The sequence below is a fragment of the Phalacrocorax aristotelis genome, chromosome 4, assembly GCF_949628215.1.
Source record: "Phalacrocorax aristotelis chromosome 4, bGulAri2.1, whole genome shotgun sequence".
In the NCBI taxonomy this organism is placed as follows: Eukaryota; Metazoa; Chordata; class Aves; order Suliformes; family Phalacrocoracidae; genus Phalacrocorax; species Phalacrocorax aristotelis.
The window spans coordinates 65,419,222-65,441,767 of NC_134279.1; the positions used below are offsets into that span (position 1 = coordinate 65,419,222).

At 36.6% G+C, this 22,546-nt stretch overlaps 1 protein-coding gene across 3 annotated transcripts in view; it reads left to right on the forward strand.

Annotated features, from left to right (window-relative positions):
- Window positions 1-22,546, forward strand: part of KCNIP4 (potassium voltage-gated channel interacting protein 4) — a 354,595-nt gene that overhangs the window by 245,482 nt on the left and 86,567 nt on the right. The gene's annotated exons all lie outside the window — the stretch shown is intronic.

The window sequence follows — 22,546 nt, forward strand, 5'->3', positions numbered from 1 at the left end:
TTAAGATGACAGAGATTTGGTATGACAAAGTACACTTCTGAAAAATAGCTACACTTGGTCAGCTGAGTACAGGTGAGGAGAGAAAAGTGTTGCCTAATAATTAACATACTTTAAGGCTGAGAATCTAGAAGGCTTTACTGTTAGAATATGATATTTGCAAAGACATAAATAATCATTGCCTAAAGTGACACTACAGAACAAGACAATGTACAATGATGGAATGACTGAATGAAAAAACCCATCCATAACAGTGCACTGATGTGGAAACAATGTAGTCATCTTTGGTCTCTTGACTTCTTAAATAATTTGTTCAATGTTTGACGCACTTTTTGACCAGAATTCTTTGACCTTCGATATTAGTGAGACATGGGAGGTAGCCAATTTTGTAGGGATTTATATATTCAGATTACATTCAGACCTATATGAAACATCAAGATTTACAAAGCAGATTAATCTATTCCATGTAATGCAAAAATAATAACATAATTTAAAGCCATTATGCTGTAATTTCATTGTCTAGTATGCATTTTAGCTCATAATAAAAATTCTTATGGAGTTGCCGCTGGGAAAATTTGAAAAAGCAGCCATAAAGCTGTTTTTGCAGTCTCATCTGGACACTCAATGCTGTGTAACTGCTTCATATTACTGCAGCAGCATAAAGAACCACAAATCACCCTGTTTCATGTACAGAAATGTAATATGCCCTTCCAAAGTCTGTGGCCTGTGAACTTTTAGAAATACCCTGACAGTAAATTGAGGGCATGTGTGTATGCATGTGTATACATTTGTTGAAGAGAGAGAAATAATCTCAAATTAAGACTGTGAACGAGATTTTAACACTAAGTAGCTTTTAATGGCTATGATATCCCAAGAGAACAACTGTATAATGGAGAGTCTGACACAGGTAAAGGTAGGTCACCTTTAATGTTAAAAATAAATTAAAAAAAAATGTCACTGCTGATCAATTCATTATTTGTCTGCAAAATATGTAAATGCTGAGTAGTCTGTAATTCCATATTAAAATGGAAGCCTGTAGTACAGATTTATTATTTTATATTTATTTGTAAGTGGATGGATGGAGTCCATATGTGCATTTGCCTGACTTTTAGATGTATATATATAGATGAACAGACCTTCAATATTTCTGACAGACATCTGCCCATATTTTGGGTACAGTTTATTTTCAGTCTTCCGCTAATCACTCAAGAAAGAATGAGTTACATCATATAAAATAAATCATTGTTCAGACAACAGGTTTTTCCAAAGTTAGCAGGAGGGCTATTGATCAAAGTTCACTGAATTGTGTGAAACTAAAATGAAGTGCAACGGTTTGGTAACTGATTCATGATGCTCCTGAAGGTGGTTTGTTCCTTGCAGATAAAATTGCTGGGTTTGGAGTGGAAGAGTGAAATTAGATGAACTGGAGAAGAGAAGTGATAGTTGAGAAGTAAGGGGGGGGAAATGTCTAATTTGCTTAGTGATATATCATCAAGCGAATGAGTAGCTAGGTAAGGAGAACCTAAAAAAAAAAAAAAAATCAAAACAGAATAATTAGAAAAGTAAATAAAAAGGCTCATGATTTTCAGTGAATTAAATTTTTATATGTCATGTGTCAGTCTTATCACATTTGAGCATGTACCTTTGTGTAAGGAGAGGAAATGCACCATTCTATGCTCAAAAAAAAGATTATATTCCTCTGTGATGTAATGGGGGACATCTCACTATGTTGTGACTCTCCAGATACCCACAGTGACTGAAGCACTGTTTTCATCCTAGCTATATCTGAAAAATGCAGCCATGACATTTAACCTGTGTACTAGCGGTCTGATTTCTATCCTTCTTGTACTGTAAATTCTTTAGATTCCTTTGTTTCTCATTAAAAGATGGAATTCTAGATTCTACATGTCATCATGAAATTTGAGCTAAGGCAAACTGGGTGGGTCAGCAACTGTCTTGCAAAGTTATATTTATGAAGTAATAATCAGAATTCCTCCTTCTGAGATGGCAAAAGAAGCATATTCCACTTAATCTGCAATATCACTCCCGGTGAAAGGTACCACTTTCAACAAGCGTTAGAGCAGTGGTACTGTTTACACTAAAATAGTTACTGGTGGTTGTTTTTTACAAGAATATGTGTGATTATTATCCTTAGACTATTGGCTAATCCACATTCATCCTCTCCCTATATTTCTTCTGTATTTTGAGTTGTTTATAAGGTGCTTCATTATTTCTCTGTCAGATTCAACTTCAATTACATAATTAGAAGAATCAGAATTAAATAGTAAGAAAGCTGGGTTGGCATTTGGGAGCTCCCATTATGATTCCTTTTCTTTGTGACCTTGGGAAGTGTTCTAGAAAATGGTGAAAAATGTGCTAGTTAACTCACTGGCTGTTGTGAGAGTAAATAGATTAGAAGTTGTTTCAGATGCTACAGGAGTGAAGACCGTATGAGTACGGAGACACACAGATCGATAGATCTCTCTTAATCTCACTGTCAAAACTAGGAGCCCAAGTTTGAAACTTGACCGTGGTGAGCAATAGAGTTATAAATAGCTTCAACCTGTTGAGACTTTTTAAACAGAAAAGACAATCTGAATCCAACCAGAAATATTTTGGCATCAGTCAATACCCAAGAATTTATCTTTCACTGTGAATAGTATCTACTGTCTTGTTGAGAAAGCAAGTAGTCTCATCTCAGATTCCAATAAAAAGCTTCTGTAAAATGAATTACAATAGAATTTTTACTGTAGCTTCGTGTCTTCTGTTGTACTCCTGTATACTTACTTCAGCTATAAATGCCTCATTTACCTTTTTTTTAAAGACAAACCTTGGTGTTTCTTCTGTGTTTATTATGAGCAGTATAATTTATTTGAACTAATACATATATATGTCTAGAGAGGAATACACCGCTTTATGAGATATATAGCACATAGAATACATACATACATATATGCAATGAAATATATATAGAGAATAATTTTGTATTTCAATTTATGGTGTACTAACCGCAAGTAGATGGATTTGCAGTATTTCACAGACAGCAAATTAAAAAAAAAGATTCTTTGCTGATTTGTATTTCCTTTGAAATATTTCAAAATACAGGCCCTATTTCTCAATCTCTTACTCATGTCAACAGTCTTACAACATACTTGTAATATGAATGCACTGTTAATTTCAGCACAAGATGCTATTTTGTTATTAAAGTGTAGAGATTTTCTACAGGGCTCTCTTTTCCCAGACATAAGAAATCTAATTCATTTTAATTAAAACATGGAAAATAAATTACAAATAATAAATTGAAGGAAAGTATTTTATAGTTTGATATGGCAGATAGCCTCTTCCTTGTCATATTTCAATAGTGATGCACTGCAAATAAATGTTTGTTATATTTCAATAATAAGAAATATGATTTACATTGCTTTAAAAAAGTAAATTGTTTCTAGTTCTTTCTTCCTCTGGGCAATTTTTCATCCTCATTACTGAAGTCACTAAATGGAGCACAATCAATTAACTCCCAATAATCGTTTTGGGATTGGATTCAGGCCCTGATCCTCAGATATATCAGAAAACTAACTTTTCTAGTTGCTTTTCTCAGAACAAGTCTAATATATTGTACTATATAAAATTCCAGCTGATTTCTTTAGAGGTTATCCGTGGTCCTCACTTTATTCTCTCAGCAGAGTGTTGCACACAAAATAGCACATTCCAAATATAGCAATCAACACAAAAGTATAGGCTGTTTTTATAAAAGTAGAGAACCTCAAAGTACTACCAATAAATGGATGCCTCACTGTGTACCCATATATTACCATGAATTTGTGCTTCTAGCTCTTTTACAAATGGAGATGAAATTGCTGAAAACAGTGTTATTAAAAGCTTTTATTCAAATCTATTTTATCTGTGCCAGGTTAAACATGTATCTCATGGATGAACGATTGAATAGAGGTGTCTGAAAAGTCATAATTAAGTCAAATCCTTCGCCACAAATTCTTCCTTTCATGAATTTTACTAAATTGTGCAATTTTGTATTATTTGTATAACCAGAGAGAGTAGTTGCATCCGCTCTATTGGTTATTATTTAAAAAACAAGAGTTTCTGCCAAAAGGCTTTACAGTTTAAGGGCTGTTTCTATTTTTACTGCTCCAGAACCAGCCAGAGAGAAGGCTGGTGACTCTGGGAGCAGCGATCTCATTTCTACTTCTCTACTGCTGAGAAGGAACAAGTAGCAGCAGGTCGATATTTATGGCAGCTCACCTTTTCTTCACTCTGCATGGCATCCCAACTGGGGACATCTGATGGGAGATAAATAGAGAACAGGACAGAGCAGGTCCTTGGAGGCATCTTCCCCAGAGTTGAGGAGGTGGTGAATGACCTAACGTTTGTATGCAACAACACGCAAAGGCAAGTGGAGATTTTCTGCTCACAGCCAGGCCCAGAGGTGTTGCAATGGAGGCACATTTTGACTGCAGTTTTTAAGGAGGGCTTAGAAGTATCATGGGTTAATTCGTAAAGCGAGTTAAACACCTATGGGACTGCAAGGAAGGAATCACAGCAGGATTTGACTAGGACCTGATGTCGTTAACAGTCTTTTAAGAGTGGATAAGATTGACATACAATTACAACAGACTTCAGAGGTTCAGAGCAAGAAAGCTATAGCTCTTGCTCATTTTTGCTCTTCTACTAAATGTATGTATATGAATCTGTGTACCTGTATATATGCACATGCAGACAAAAAACAGAGGGAACTCTGTGGAGAAGAAAACAAAACAAAATTTAAATTGTTTAGGATTTTCTGTTGTTGCCATTTTCCCAAACAAGTATAGTTATTCTCATTTAATCTGTTGGATGATAATTTGATAAGTTGAAAAAACAACTGCTTTCAAACAAAGGAGCCTATAGTTGGCAATATGGGGTTATAAAGAAAGACGCTCTGTTTTTTAGAAGTGTTGAACTTGGAGAATTGTGGCAGATTTCAGAAGAAACTTTTTTGAAAATCAGGCCACCTCCTAGATACTGATTTTTGCAACCCAGTTTAGACACCTACATTTGAAAATGTGTTTTAAGAAATGGTGGTTCTTTGCATGATATTTATCCTCAGTAGAAAATCTTTTTCTTTTTGATAGTTTCAGGACTTTTAAGTTATATGATCAATCTCTTCAGTGAGATGAATTTAGGCAGGTCTAAAGCGTGCCCTGGTACTTCATTTATCTAGGTTTTGGTGGATCAGTGTGTAGCAGATTCAGATGGCCAGGAAGCTGCCTGGAAACTATATTAAATTACTTCACACTGAGAAAACAGTTTTTATAGACTTGGTTTTTGAATAATCTCTCTCATTCTTGTTTCAGTAAAGACTACTTTTACCCTGCCGGCAGTAAGAAGCATTATTTAAAACCAAGAGATTCACAATGTATTACTACTGTACTACACAGTTGCACATTTCTGAGAAAAATTGAACTTAATAGTTTTATTACTTTATTCCTATTATAATTGAATTCATCAATTATAGCATTTCTTCTGCTTTGGAATATATTTGAGAATGGTTAAGAGAGTCTAATTCTAAAAATGAATGAAAAAAATGTCTCTACTCAGATATTTTAAAAGATAAATAATATCATTAATATTTTCTATTGCTTTATTTGAAGTTGTGGACTTCTTGCAAAATATTTCTCTGCATTGAAACCTTAGTTCCTAAAAAATTATGTAGAGGATTTTTGCTACAAGTCTTTCTGTCTCATTACGAAAAGGAGGAAGGAAGAATAAGTTAATAAGTTAGAATTGGGATTTTGTTTATTTTCCTTTAGTGGTATGGAGAGAAACTGAAAATGTAAACTTTTCACAGAACTAAAACTCAGGAATTCATGGGGATGGTAGGAATGTGAATTGACAGAATATGGTCAAGTTTCACCTGATTTAATGTTTTCTGATTATCTTATTTAATATCTATTTTAATATTTGATAAATATTTTACACTTAAATAATGTTTTTAATTCCAAAAACTTGCAAGAATAGTAGAAGAAAAAAAGGAGGAAATGAAAGGAATTAATTTCAGATTTCTAGATTCCTACCCCAAACCTAATCCTTTAATCTGAATTTATCCTCTATTCATTCTGAGTAGTTAGCACTTTTCAAGACAAGACTGCAGAAGGTTTAAAAGTAGGCAGAAGTACCAAACTCGCTCTTTAAGCTGGTTTCCAGAAAAACTCCATAGTGGGCAGTTCCTAATGGAGAACATTTATGTGAGAACTCACGTCTTCTGAAACTTTCACCCATCTCTGTCTGCCTAAATGTAACAGTAGGGTGGGAAGCTCTTTGAAAATAATTCTACTGAGCTTGTACAGAAGTTAAGCCACAGAGAACATTTTATGACCTCAGAGTAAGCCATAAATTGTATTTCTGTAGTGCCTGAATTTCACGTTCTTCTATAAAGACCTAAATTACACTCTGGTTTTTCATACAGCTGTATATGTGTATGACTCCTCTTGCATGTTTTTTTTCCAAATAATAAACTTCCCATTTCTGAAACATTGCTTTACGATGACAACAGAGAGCAACGTCAGTAATTTATATGCGTAGCAGTTTCATGACAATTAAAATGAGTTCCTGACTGGTATGCTTTGGGGAAATTATTTATCTTCCTTGAATTACCATATCTTTAAATGTGTAAAAGTCCACCAGGTACATGAAATGAATCATGTCACATGAAATTTTTAACACAGTAAGGGGAGCATATTCTGTGAATAATGAAGAATGTAAATGTACTGCATAGTTACCCTCCATAGTACTATGATTATGTTCTTGCAATAAGTGTTGGTATTTGCTAAGAAACTATCTATTTCTGCAGATAAGTTTTTATTTTAGTTGCAAATTTCTCTTACCCCAAAAAACGTGATCATGTTTACAGCTAGCAGTCAGCTGCTTTCAGCTTGTTTTGTAGACCAACTGACACTAGATGCTCAATAACTATATTCCATTTAATGTCTGTCAGTTCTTCATGTGTTTGACACCAACCAGGTATTTGTCATTCAACAGCAGGATAGAAGATAGAAAGTATCTCTGAAAGTGTTATTGTAAAATTAGAATTGAAAGTTTAGACATTTTTCTTCAGTCACCACAGCTGTCATCCTGCAGTTCTCAGAAACGCCATGTTTGTCAATCGCAAACAAGAGGGGGTGGGAACAACCTCTGAGTAATTTAGTGATACCTTATTTCTTGTCTTCTGTGGAAAGCAACACACTGAAGGCCAAGTTGTTATACTAAAATTAGAGCTAAAATTAATATAAAACCCCATGCGTTTCTTAATGTCATGATATCAGAAAGCGTTTTAATTTAATCAATGATTAGAAGTAACATTTTTTGATACTATATATTTTAATTTGTTTCCTTAGCCTCTTAAAAGTAATAGGACATTAAAAAATAAGTAGCAAAAATGAATTGACAGGTTTGTGATCTATAACTGTTCCTGGAAGGGCCAGATTAATGAGAAAGGCTGCACTGAGATTAACTGTAGTGATTCTGCTTCAAAATTATTATGACTATAAATTACTGGATTGTGAAGGTGTGAAGGTGTAGTATGCAGTGGAAGTGTACTAGGCTTAAAGGAGGAAAGCAGGGCTCAGTAAAGGCATGCATATGAAAAGTATCACATGACAGTTCCGTAGTTGATCATCGTATTTCAACAGTCTATGTAAAAGATAGAAGTTGAGTCAAAATTATCTGAAGAATGCTTACAGAGCCCTTTAATGGTGATTTATTTTGTTGTTGTAGATTGTAATAAAGGAAAACAAAAGCTTCCTGGAGCATGAATGATCTAAGTATTGTAAATGTTAGCCAGAAGGAAGATACATCACCAACACAATATTTGCACATAAATTTCTGAACCACCCGTAGGGACTCTAATTAAAAAGTATCACAGAAAAAGAAGAAAAAAACCTATGACTAATTATTAATCTCCAGAACTAAACTGATTTAATTAGTTGAAGAATAAAGGTCATTGTCAAAGCCAACTGAAAAGGCATAACTTCTGTCAATATTTATTGGATTAGACTTTTCTGTTTTCTCTAAGCTTTGGGTACTGCAGAGTGTCGCCTTATCTTCCTGTAGCTATCCACTGAGTGGATCTGCAAGGTATCTTTGTACCCATTTAAAGCTATATCTTAGCACACTTTAATTTCTAGTCTAACACTGGCTCCATATGATAGCCAGGCCACCGACCAGCAAGCTGGGGGTACAACAGTGCCCGTGATATATGTGGGATATGTTGCTCTTGAGACAACCAACCTCTTTACTCCCCTTTTCTCCTATATGTATTTAAAATATGTGCAATGCCATGTAACACTTTAGCACCAAAGCAAATTTCAGACAGTACGTACTGTTAGGAATAATATTTTCAGTGTAATTGAGATGAACTTTAGGTTAAAAAACCTATCTCTTATTATTGCTTCTGCAATGTTATTTTAAATTAAGTTAAAACGTACTGAGTCATTTCACCTGTCATATTTAAATGAATGCAGTGAACCCTATGCTGGCTATTTTTCTCAACAGCTATTTCATGTAAAAGCTATTTTTAGCAAGGAAACACAATTGTGATAATTTACAATATGCATTCATAATGTATAGCTACTTGGGGCCTGTCCTGCATTTTCTGCCAATTTCCATTTCCCCATGAAGAACCCTTGATGATAATTTTCATTGTTAAACTCCCCAGGAGTTTAGAATACATAAGAAATGCAGAATGAGCCTTTCTTATTGTTATCAGCAAAACAATAATCTTCAGATAATGTGAATAAATTACAGTTTTTCAGAGAGTATAAAGGTCAGCTTTTGGCTGTGTGTTTTTTACAGAGTGAACTTGTCTGCTTGCTACTGTTAGTTTAATAAGACCTATTAATAATGAAGAACTCTTGTGAGGAGAAAAAAAATTGAATGTCAAAGGATTTTCAGTCTCCTTTTCAGATGATGCACAAATTTATCTATTCACAAAATTGCATTCTGGAAATGAAATATTTATTGATGTAAAATATTGCCTTTTGGTTTTGATTTTGGTTTTTGTTTTGGTTTTGTTTTTTACAAGCACATATACAGTAATTGAAAGACGTCTTTGGTTTAAACAAATCCCTTAGGCAAACTGCTGTGTCACAGTGGCTGACTATTATAATAGCTGTGAAGAAATTTACCTCTCAGGACAATTCATTTGTAGGAAAATCACCCCTTGGCTTTTTCTGCAACCTTTAATCTTCCTTTGGTCATAGGCTAGCATAGAAAAATAGCTCCACAAAAGAAATTGGGTTTGCTAGGCTCTCCCAGCTGGAACACAGAGGCTGCCACCCAGACTTTCGGCCATGTAGAGTACGGACCACTGAGCACTGCAGTCCGGGAGCAATGTGGGTGAAGCCACCTCTGCCAGCTGGCAGTTCCCCTTGACAGAGACAAATTGGACAGCATCCTGATCCTCAGTTACCATAGTGGAAGTCTGCAGAGAACAATGTGAGCAAATAGGCTCCAGTCCTTTCACAAGAGTTGGCAGCAGGCTGTCAGAGCTGGACCACCTGGGGCTGGCGAAGCTCTACATAACCCTCCATGGGACCCTCTCTTCCACTGTAAAGTGGCATCCCAGGGGGAGAAATGGCCTGGGCAACTGCTTTATATGTGTCCTGGAAGCAGACAGCCAGTCTGACAAATAATTGAATCTTGCTCCCTGCCTCTCTGTGGAAGACATTACTCATTTTTCCATTGGACTTTGTTACAAATTTGAACTGACTTGACTCCCATTGTCCAGTTAGCTCTTGTAATAATTTTCTATGCCTCTGTTTTCTCCAATAAATGAAATAGAATTTGTACTTTTACAATTATTTCTCCATCATCCTCCTAAAATTCAGCTTAATTAACATTAATATTTTCACACTTGCCTTCATATTTTTCAAAATGATGGGCCTAAAGGTGGAAAGTGAGTTTCAAGTGCCACTGAATGCAGCATTGCAAGACGGTATGAAGCAGTTCCTGTTTCAGAGTACTGGAGAGCTAAACCTTAGCATATGCTGAATTGTGTGTGGAGGCAAAAAACACTTACTAGGAACACCTGGTAAAGGCTTTTCAAGAATCAGGTTTTTCAATCTCTTATGCTGTTACAGATTTCAGAAGAGTAAATTCTTGCTGTGCTGATTTCTCTACAGTGGTCCCCCCAAAATGGATATTTGTCATACTTGACTAACATTTTGTATAAATTCATTGGTTACTACATGTAGCAAAAACATATTCCATGAAGCTTAATATATGAGGAAAGTCAAGTGAAACACTTCTGCTTCTCTTCAGCAGCATCAATCATATTTGAAGGAATTTGTTTATAGTTTCTGCATGACACAGTGCATTTTCTATCAGGCTATTTGGAAAAGGCTCCAAAAATTTCTGCATGTTGTAACTCTAACTACTGATTTGTGTTCCCAGGACTATAACTCCTCAACTGTGCGTTCAGTCTATAGTAGTTCAAATGCTAAGCAAAAATTACTTTGCGGTTATATTTACTGCCCTGCTGCTAAATCCTCAACCATCTGTATGGTTTTGTTCTACCAAAGTAAGTGTTGAGATTAACCAATGCTGGTTACTTAGTACAGCAAAACCTCCGCAGAAACCCCTTGTCCCTGGAACGGTGGAATTCTTCCACTCCAGCAAATGTTCTTTTGGGTTGCTAAGCTTTCTCCTGACATTCTCAGTTTTATGGGTCAAAACCCATGAAAGTACAAAAAACTCAAGCTCTTCAAGGAAAAAATGCGCATCTTTGTCTTTATACATGTGGGGATCTTCTCACAATATCTACAAAATCAAGTAAAAAGCAAGCCAGGCATGAGATAATTTTTCTTATTTTTCCTTATTTGGGGAAAAAACCAAACCCTCATTAAAAATTAGTTTCAAAACACTTCTTTCCTTTTTCTTTTTTAAAAAAGATATTTTTTCAGTGTGAATAACTACTTATTTATAAAAGGACTTGCAATGGATAATCACTTGGGCAGGATTTGGAGGGGGAACTATTTTCAATTTTACTTCTCATACACTTGTAACTTCTTTCATGTTAAATTTATTTCATATCGCTTCTGCATAGATTTTATTTTGACAGGTACACTCTAAGCAAGTTAATTCTTTAAATTCTTAAATTTAGATCTGCATTTTAAATGCTAAATATATGTTTCTTTTACTGTGGCTGAAAAATGACAAGGGAAAAAAAAGGAAAATGAGATTTTTTTTCTGTGAAGGATGGTGTTCTATATGTAGTATAGCTCTTGTAGGGAAGCAGTATTCTGTGAGGTGATCCGTTATTCCAGTTTACCTCTGCTGGGGATTTCTAACAGCCTGAAATACAGATAAGAATGGTTAAAAATAAGGCTTTGGCTCTCTGACACTTCTAATCCACACCAAATTTTCACTATTTGAGTAAAATATGAAATATTAGATTGCTCTGACATCCTGTGTAGTATTTCCTACTATGGAGAATAGGAAACCCAACTCAGACAAAAGTAAGATCTAGTTTAAAATGGATTCTTTACTTATTACTTATTTATTTATTTTTTATTGCTTACTTATACTGAAGTGGAGACTGAAAAAGTCTGTGTAGTTTAGTTCACTTTTTTTTCGTTCCATCTGGAATCAGGAAGTCAATACAACCTCACAATGCAGCCTATTTGTGTTAAAGGACCTGAAAACAGATTTTCTTCATTGCAAAATTTTTCTCTCTCAACAGACATACAGATAAGCATGCATGCATAAAACCTGGCTTAATATATAATGACTCAAATATTTGAATGATTGGTATAATCATGACTTAAAGTAATTTTTCACAGGGTTTCTTTTCAGTTCACAGGTCAAAACTGTTCTGGAGCTGGAACCTAATTTAGATCCTATTTTAGAAATCTATTTCTAAGCTTTTCTGCAGGTTTCTATTTAACTTTTCCTAATCCAGATTCTTTTCACTGTTGATTAGTAGTAGCATTTTCAATGCTTTCCCATTGTCTTCTAACTAAAAATTCCCAAGCTACTACTTCAACCAGTCCAGCTCACGTCCTTGGAGCACTTAATTTGGGAAGACCTTTCCTTCATGTTGCCTAGATTTTATTCCCTGCGCTCAGTTCAGGTTACCTGTGTAAAGCCTACTGCTGAGAAAATCCTGTTCATCCCTGGCTTCCTTGCATTCCGAACCTTTAACAAAAGGAATTTAACAATGAAATTGTCACAATTTCTACTGTGTTTTTGAGAACTACAATTTCAAAGATTTACAATCATGGCCAAATTTTAGTAGATTTTAAAGGGTAGCCCAAATGTCATAGAATCCTTTAGGTGGGAAAAGACCTTTAAGATTATCGAGTCCAACCATAAACCTAATACGGCCAGGTCCCCCTCTAAACTACATCCCTAAGTCCCTCTGCTGCTTCTACACATCTTTTAAATATCTCCAGAGATGGTGACCCATCATTTCCCTGGGCAACCTGCTCCAGTGCTTGAAAACCCTTTTGGTGAATAATTTTTTCCTAATATCTAATCTAAACCTCCCCTGGTGCAACTTGAGGCCATTTCCTCTTGTCCTATCACTTGTTACTTGGGAGAAGAGACCAACACCCACCTCGCCACAACCTCCTTTCAGGTAGTTGTAGAGAGTGATAAGGTCTCCCCTCAGCCTCCTTTTCTCCAGGCTAAACAACCCCGTTTCCCTCAGACGCTCCTTGTTCTCCAGACCCTTCATCAGCTTCATTGCCCTTCTTTGGACACACTCAAGCATCTCAACGTCCATCTTGTAGTGAGGGGGCCAAAACTGAACAGAGTATTTGATGTGCAGCCTCACCAGTGCTGAGTACAGGGGGATGATCACTTTCTTACTCCTGCTGGCCACACTATTGCTGATACAAGCCAGGATGCCATTGGCCTTCTTGTCCACCTGGGCACACTGCTGGCTCATGTTCAGCCGGCTGTTGACAAATACCCCCAGGTCCTTTTCCTCCAGGCAGCTCTCCAGCCACTCCTCCCCAAGCCTGTAGCCTTGCATGGCATTGTGGCCCAAGCTCAGAACCCAGCACTTGGCCTTGTTGAACCTCACACAGCTGGCCTCAGCCCATTGATCCAGCCTGTCCATATCCCTCTGTAGAATCTTCCTACCCTCAAACAGATGCCACCCAACTTGGTGTCATCTGCAAAGTTACTGAGGGTGCACTTGATCCCCTTGTCCATATCATTGATAAAGATATTAAACAGAACTGGCCCCAATACTAAGACCTGGGGAACCCTGCTCTTGACTAGCTGCCAACTGGATTTAATTCCATTCACTACAACTCTCTGGGCCAGGCCATCCAGCCAGTTTTTTACCCAGTGAAGAGTATACCTGTCCAAGCCAAGAGCAGCTGGTTTCTCCAGGAGAATGCTGTGGGAAACAGTGTCAAAGGCTTTACTGAAGTCCAGGTAAACAATATCCACAGCCTTTTGCTCATACACTAAACAGGTCACCTTGTCATAGAAGGAGTTCAGGTTAGTCAAGCAGGATGTGCCTCTCATAAACCCATGCTGACTGGCCATGATAACCTGATTGTCCAGTACGTGCTGCATGATGGCACTCAAGATGATCCATAACCTTCCCTGCACCAAGGTCAGACTGACAGGCCTATAGTTCCCCAGGTCCTCCTTTCAGCCTTTCTTGTACATGGGCATCACATTTGCTAACCTCCAGTCAACTGGGACCACCCTGGTTAGCCAGGATGGCTGATAAATGATTGAAAGTGGCTTGGTGAGCACGTCCACCAGCTCCCTCAGTACCTTCTGGCCCCATAGACTTGTGTGTGTCTAAGTGGTGTAGCAGGTCACTAATCATTTCCCCCTGGATTATGGGGTCTTCATTCTGCTCCCTGTCCCTGTCTTCCAGCTCAGGGGGCTGGGTACCCAGAAAACAACTGGTCTTACCATTAAAGACTGAGGCAAGGAAGGCATTAAGTACCTCAGCCTTTTCCTCATCCTTTGTCACTGTGTTTCCGCCCTCATCCAATAAAGGATGGAGATTCTCCTCAGACCTCCTTTTGTTGCTAATGTGTTTATAGAAACATTTTTTATTGTCTTTTATGGCAGTAGCCAGATTAAGTTCTAGCTTATTTTTCAGCACATAGAGACAGCCTGCTCCTGCGCAGGTCTGTTCCAGTTAATGAGCAACTACCTGCTAAATTTCAAGTCCCAGTTTCAAAACTTTCATAGCCTTTGGATTTGTAAAATTATGGTCAGAACCAAAACCAGGATATCAGAATGGGAATAATAATAATTGGTACCTTTGTCATACAGGAATGTGCAAGTTAACTGGTCTGCTTTTATGTATAACACAACTAACTTGTGTATATAGGGGTATTATCAGAAAAAAAGATGACTTTCTCTTTCTAACCTATCTCCTGCCCTTCCTATGGAAGTACCTCATGTATTACTTGGACTGTTTTCTAGTGTTTGTCACATCACTGTTTCCAAACCTCCCAATGTACTGCAGCCCAAAGGAAATTAATATCTCAAAAAGATTATTAAAGCTGCTGCATTGAAAGCACATATAAATATGTTTTTCAAGGTTACCTAAGAGTTTGTTGAGCTGTATCCCTCTTCACTTTTTCAGTGCTTTATTTTTTATTAGGAAACTGCACAATCTTCTACTGTAAAGTCATGTTGGACTTTTTGCTCCTTTGAAAATGAATAATTAAAGCTGCTGTCCAAAGCACAACTATCTAGCTTTAATCAAGTACTGATGGAGATACTGGTAATGGGACAGATGTAACTAGATTTTCTAATTTACTTGTAAGTGTTGCTCGTTGAAAAAAATTATTTAAGAAAATTTACAATATTGTGATGATTATATGTGGTGCAACATTGACCATCTCCATAAATAGAAGATATAATTGAATATATTTTACAAATTATTTTATATGAACACCTATAAGACAGTGACAAATTGGAAAGTAATGTATTTTACAGGTTCCTCTTTGAGAAAGGCCAGACAAAATTGATTGATTTAGCAAGCAGCAAACTTTCCCTTGGAATCAATTCCTGGTTTGTTTTTTTTTAAGATAAATGGTCAAAATTATGTACAAAGTGCTGAGAGGAAAAGCAATGTTAACTGTTCTCCTGAAGCAGTCTGCAGCTACATTTTTCAGACTTGGAGGTTACTTTAGCTACAGCTGCCAAGATGGAAGTTATCTTGACTGTCAGGCTTTCAGTTCTTCTCCAAAAAGAAGATTTTATCAGTAATATTTGTCAGTGAGCCAGAGAAAGCTCATCTGTTTGAAAGAGAAATCAGTTACCATCACTCAGGGTCAACTAAACTTTGGAATTTGCCTGCAGCCAAAGGTCCAAACCTATTTTACTGAAAGCTTTTTATCAAGCTTTAGGGTATGAGGCCATAATAACTTCTTGTATTTAGATCCCTTATGGTAAACAACTAAATGTTCATTGCTGTCCAGCTTTTCAATGACAGCAAATTCTAACTTTTCTGCTCATGAGGCTCCTGCTTACAGTGAAAAATTGGTAACCTAGTTATTTCTAAATTTATTTCTACACATTACAGGAATCAGTCTAAATAAGAGTTATCACCATGACTTGGTTTTATGTTAACCTCTCAGTTTTGTGAACTTGGTCTGTTCTCTAAATGTCTGTTATGGTTGCAATGACTGGTGTTAAAGATGGAGAGTGTTAGAAAAAGAGTGATGTAGAGAGTTATGTTGTCTTATTTTATAGTTTCATTCTTCCTGTCTACTTTAAAAAAATGTTAATCAAGGAGAAAGACTGGATGTCAGACTGATATTTTCAGTTGAGACCACAATAAACCAAGCAAGCAAATAAATGAGATTTTCTGATCTGTGTTTATAAATATGTTGTGCTTGAACTTTTGCTTCCAAATAAGACTGTAGCATTGTCTGTCCTCAAAACTGGTAACGTAGGCTTTCCCATGGTGCAAATGTTGGTAATAACATGCCTCAGATGTGACTTAGACTTTGTAGGGTCTTGAAACTCTTCAGCTGACCCTTATCTTTCTAAAGAGATTACTTACAAAGAATTTGGTGCTGTAGGGTGCTAACCACATTTCTTCTCTCCAGGAAAACAATTACAGAAATGCATAAATTACAAGGCAATTATTTCCATTAAAGTCTGTGCACTTAAAAATCAGTTGAACGAACTCTGCTTAAACTTAGACAAAACAGAAGTAGAATAGCATCAGAGTAATAAGAGCTCAGTAGGGTCAAATCTATGGTTAGCCATTAGACCTAATTCGTGGTGTTGTCTTGGGTTTATCTTGAAAACTGTCAATGATAAAGATGACAGGTATAAATGAACACCAGCGAAAATCAACAACTCGGAGACTACTTGCCATTAGTGTGTGGTGCCACTGTATTATGGCATAAAAAATTAGAGAAGATTACACAATACACTGGTTGTAAAAAACTCTTATTTAAACTAGGTCTGATGTTGCTTCCAATGTACCCAGAAATGTGCATTAGTCATCGTTACAAGATCAACCTTTCCCAACAATTACCACAGAGTGATACATGGATACTGCAGTTGTTTCATGGGCACGCAAAAGCCTTTGCTCTGCAAACCATACATTCAGTTGCTGAGTTGAAAAACCATAAATAAATCCTGGAGACGTTTGAGCACTTGGCTGTGCTAGAGATGAAGTAGTGGCTGGATTGCTGTGGAAATTTATGGGTCTCCAACAAACCATGTTAAAAATGTACTATATTAAGATGCAAAGTTAGAATCACTCTGCCACAGTAAAAAACAAGTTAGGCAATGGTATTATTGCGGTTTAGTATTGTGCTGTTGCTGGTACAGAAATGGTGTCTAACTCATAGATGATTTGTCCTATTAGAGAATGCAATAGAATATTCAGGCCCTGTACAGCTGTGTTCTGTGGGGCCAGGGAGAAGGGGAAGAAATGCTACCAGAATAGCTCCTGGGTGTTTTGTGAGCCACTCCACTAGCCTAAGAAGTGCTTAGAAAGAAGTAGTATCACCTGTGGAAAAGGCATGAGGGATTACTAGGTGTTTGTGAAGTGCTATTGTGTCATGACCTCTGAAGATTTCCTTCTACTGTACTTTTTTCTGCTTCTAAACTTTCCTTTTCATTGCAACAAATTGTTACTGTGTAAGGTTCATAGAAATCTCTCAGCACAGAAATGACTTGCAGCATTCGATTGCACTAAAAAGCTTAATGACAGTGATCACGGTTTCATAAATAGAGGGATAAATAAAAGAATGTGTACAAATATGTATATTCCAGTTTAACAGAAGTTCACTGAAGAAAGATATTTTTCATTCTACTCTATCAAAAATATCACTCTGGTATTTGTGGTATTGTCACTAACAGTTTTCACTACCTCAGAACTTCATGCCAATGTCATGTCAATCTGTGCCAAAGGGACCCTCCATCTAGATAAGGATTTACCCCATCTCATGTTCTTGGCTGACCAAAAATCCTTTTTTCTTAAAACTTGATTAAACACAGTTCCATCTGGGAACTGGCAAAGGTCATGTGCATACCATTTCTTAGTTCTCAACACCTGAGGACAACTGTAGGAATCCAATGCTGATAATCACATATTTGGCAGAACCTTAAGCAGCTCTGGTGTCTTTGATGACAGGTTCTTCAGGGCCATGAATCTCCCTCACCACGGTTTTTTTTTTTTTCTTTCATTTAATTGTATCAAAATTGCTATAGGGATCTTGAAGGCTTAGTTTTCCAACAGTTTTTCCTTTAATCATGTGATTTTTAAATCACCCACTTTTTAATATCTCTGTTGTTTTACTCATCTTATGAACTACTTCTTATAACCCTAATTTTACAAACCACAGATAAAACCCCCTTAATTTCATTATTAAAGTGTAATAATCCAAATTACCTTGGAATCTTATGAGGCATGGGTATATGAATGAAACATTTAAAGGCTGAATTGTACTCAAAAGGCAAAAAAAAAACACCACCACCAAAACCAAATAAAATGTAAACTTGCTATAAGTCCCCATGGATTTGCATTTTTGTGTCACTATATTGGCATTTGCTTTTGTTAAAAAGGTGCCTTAGAAGAAAATATGGATATGGGAATGACAAGATCCTTTCTCAGATTTAGAAAATCTGAAGATTACATTCAGACTGCTGAAAGGGGTTCTCTTTTCCACAAAGGGACAAATAACCCTTCTGCAATAGAAGCAGAACCCCACGAAACTCTGCTCTAAGTGACAGGCTGGCTGGCATTGTACTTATTGACTTTTATGGGAAACTCCTCCTGTGAACAATTGTCATTTCCTTAGATTCCATCCCAAACTTATCACAGGCATTTTAGTCTAGTGTTTATTCCTAAATTGTTTTTTTTTTGTTGGTTTGGTTTTTTAACCATTTTTCAGCATACCATGCTAAAATTGTATCCTTTTACTCTGGCAAATTGGTTGCATATTTTAAAAACCATTACTAAAATTGTAACAGATCTTATCATATGTTTCCTCTCCTTTATCTCCTTTACACAGGTCCTCTTCCCTATGGCAAGATACACTTTTAAGAATGTAAAAATGTGTTTTGGTATCAGTATTTAGTTAGTAGCCTTGGCTTTTTGCAATACTTTCTGTTCAGCTACCTGTCAGAGATATCATAGTAATATATTCTTACAAAATTTCAGATTGCTCACCATAAGGATTCACAGGTCACATCTACTTTTCAGACTTGTTAAATCTGTCTTTCACTGGGCATCAATTATGAGTCTTGTTCTATTTCAAGGTAAAATAACTGAAAATGTAAAGTATTTTCAATATTTTGTCTGGTTCTCTGGAAAACACAGTTTCTTTAACAGTCTGTTACAGAATATTTTATTAATCTTTATATATATTAGGTTCAGGATTCCTTGATACTAGCATATGTGAAGATGCAGTAATATGGAATTTATCATCTCTACTTGCATAGGTGGTCTCACTTTCCCTGTTGGGCTGATCTTATTGTTTATCCATACATTTATCCATAAGGTTAAACAATCCTTTGTATTAAAACATTGACATAAAGCTTCCCCTCTCCCCCTGTTCTGTAACATAAGATGAACAATCTGCTCCCCCTCTGAACCTCTCTAAATTAAAATTGGAGATAAATATATTGGTAAAGCCTTGTATGTTCCTCCATTTCTGGTGGAGAAATTCTTTCCCTCTCTACCACAAAATTAATCTTTCTGTTTCTACCTAAAAATATTTTCCTAAGGTTCTTCCTTCAGGTCCTCTCTTTTAAACTTGAAGGTGTCTGATGTCTTCTTGTCATCCCTCAATCCACTGGAAACTGTGGTCCATGGTACTGGTCTTTCCTTTCATCTCTGGTAGTTGTGGAGGAGAGTTTTATAGATTCACAGCCTTCTCAGGTATTACTGTAACTTAACACGGACTATATCTGTGGCCACTGAGAAACCTTCAGTAGCTGCATTTTAATATCTTCATAAATTTCTGAACTCTTGCTTTAAATTATCTCAGTCATTTCATTTTATGTCTGTGAGCAACTTCATTTTTGTTCTATCTCAGTCTAATAGGAATTGTCTTTTCCAATTTCCCTTCTTCATCTCATGCCAAAATTGTTATCTACTGCCAGATCAGCAACATTCTCGGTTTTTTGCTGGTTTTAGATGATGGGAGGATTTTTTTTTCTCCTATTATAAAGATACATAAGGCTCACATAAATTATAACACCTTGTTAAATTGCTGAGAATTTACACCAGGTTCCAGAGCATGGTAGGAACAAAACAAGAGGCAGATTTCTGCTGCTGGTTCTATACCCTCCTCCCAAGAAGAAAATTGCAAATATTGTCTCTCTTGACTTCTTTACCAAGCTATGTGTACAATCTGGGATGCTATGTGTGCAAATGTGTACAGCATTTGGGTCTTTATATTACCAAGTTAGCTGCATTCCTCAGTAAAATGTAGTCATATAGTTTTTCTTTGTATATTTTTGTTCTCCTTCTGTCTTTTATTCTGAGATCCTCACTGGCTTTTTTAGTATTTCTGTTGACTGGCAGGTGTCTGTTGACTTGATTTTCCATTGTATTCATCTCTGCAACCCTTGCTTTAAAAAGATAGGCACAGCAGACAAATGCAGTGTAGTTTATTATTCTTATGTACATATATGTTGTAAGACACAAGAAGTTATGATTCACCAAAATCACTTTCAAAGTCCATAACAGCGTAAGGTATGTAACCTTTATTTCCCCATGCTTCCTACTGGTCAAAGAAGCAATCAGGAATATTCTGTATTAGTGTCATTTCTGGTACATCTGCTATGCTTATCTCTACGCAAGCAGGAAGGAGATTTTTCTTTATATCTGCTTTATGTGTTTCCATTGCTTATGTCCTGATGCCAGAAGAGAGCAGATTCCCTGTAGTTTGTATCATGCTCCATTTACATCTGACTGGTAAAGAGCAGAGTTACTCCGAGTGTATAGTTTATTGGGAGAGAAGCTTTTCATTCAATGCCTGAAGCACATTGAACCTCTGAAACATCAAAATAGATGGTACAATAAAAACTGGGAGAAAACCTATGCCAAGCTGGAATAGGAAGTAATGACAACTTGAAGAGAGGTTGGGAAGTTGAGCTGTATAATTAAACAGTGGTTTATGCAGGCAGTATGAAGGTGAGGTTATGGACATAGGAGGTAATATGTAATGTGTTAATGTGAATCACTGGTTCTTTGGTAGATGCCCATGTGCATGTTTTACTACATTATATGTTCAAGGAAATATGAGATGGTTATATCTTTTTTAATAGTGTAAGGATTTGAACAGCAAGCCTCCCCTAATGAGGACAGATATGAGTACGTCTGTCTTTGGTAGATAGACATGTTTTGAATTACCACTAATGCAAGAAGTAGAGCAGGTTGCTGAACTCAAAAAAAAATGTGAGAACTGAATTGTAACCCTTGAGGACTTCTTATACTGAAAAGTTTATTCATTACTAACAAAAACACTAAGCTAAAATGTTCATATTAATTGCAGAAAAATAAACTCAATGTTAGTTAAATACAATGTGGGATGCATGTAAGGGACACAGGCTTTATTATCTTTTCAACAGGTTTATGTCATGTGCCTTTTTCTAACAGGTATTTGAGGTATTTTCCTTAACTAAAAGGAAAAACATTTTAGATTAACAAATTGTCAATTATAACAGGAAACCTACAGCTTCAAAGTCCAATTTATGTCTAAAGAGATAGCCAAAGTGTTCTTTTTAAACTGTCAGTTCGGCTAACAAGCAATCAGAAAGCTGAAGGTTGAGTATAGTATATGCATTTTTGAATGAAATGTAGCTACAGTGTATGTACAACTGTCAAAAACAGCCAGTGAAAGAAGGTATGCAAAATTATTAAATATCACAGAATCCCAGGTTGGAAGGGACCTCAGGGATCACCTATCCCAACCTTTCTGGGAAGAGCACAGGCTAGACAAGATGGCCCAGCACCCTGTCCAGGTGACTCTTGAAGGTGTCCAACGTGGCTGAGTCAACCACTTCCCTGGGGAGATTATTCCAGTGGTTGACTGTTCTTGCTGTGAAGAATTTCCCTCTCATGTTCAGTCGGAATCTCCCCAAGAGCAGTTTGTGTCCATTCTCCCTTGTCCTCGCCATGTGACTCCGTGTAAAAAGGGAGTCTCCATCTTCTTTGTAGCCACCCCTTAAGTACTGGTACATGGTACTTATATTCTTATATAAATAAGAATAGTAACAAAAAAGAATAGCCACAAAAAAGCTCAAATCCTTTGTTATTTGCTATTTGCTTTTCCTGCTATTTCCTCAGAGGTCTATATACCCACAAAACTGTTTAAATGGTATCACATGTCAGTATTTTGACCCATAAAGCTCTAAGTTAAATATTTTTACAATCAGCAGATTATTCTGCCAAACCATATTGCTTGGTCAAGCCATAATCCAACCCTGCAATTTAGTGAGGTTCACTGAAAAACGCTAAAGAAACAGTGGGTGTTGCAAGGTGCTAAGTAGGCAGCAAACACCAAGGGACCAAGGCTGAAGTTGTACTTCAGTCTTGGCACGTGCTCTCAGGGGCTTCCTTCCCAGAACTCATCTGGAACACCTGCATTGCACCAGACATATGGCGAAGCTCTGCCCCATTTTCTCTCCCAAACTTCTGCAATTCATCAATGTTCATAATTAAAAGTACTTTACCATTAAGGCACTTGTTCTAGGTCACAATAATTACCGTGGTGACTTAGGGAATACACCTATGTGTAATTTCTGAATTTACTTTGAGAATAAGAGCTCTTGTATCTGTGTCAGGCTGAAAACTCCATCTTCACCCCATTTTCTACCTCCATTTTGGAAAAAGAGTGAACAAAGGATGGTCAAGCTTCAATTATTTACATTAATGTATTTTTGAACAATTTTGAGTGTTGTCACAGGTGATCTTTTATCATCTGAGAAAGGTATAAGACATTATCTGATGAACATGCATGGAAGTTGTAAAAGACATTTTCTGGCCCAGTGTTTTGGAGAGAGGAATAGTAGATGAGAGAGGTTTTACTGAGAGGCA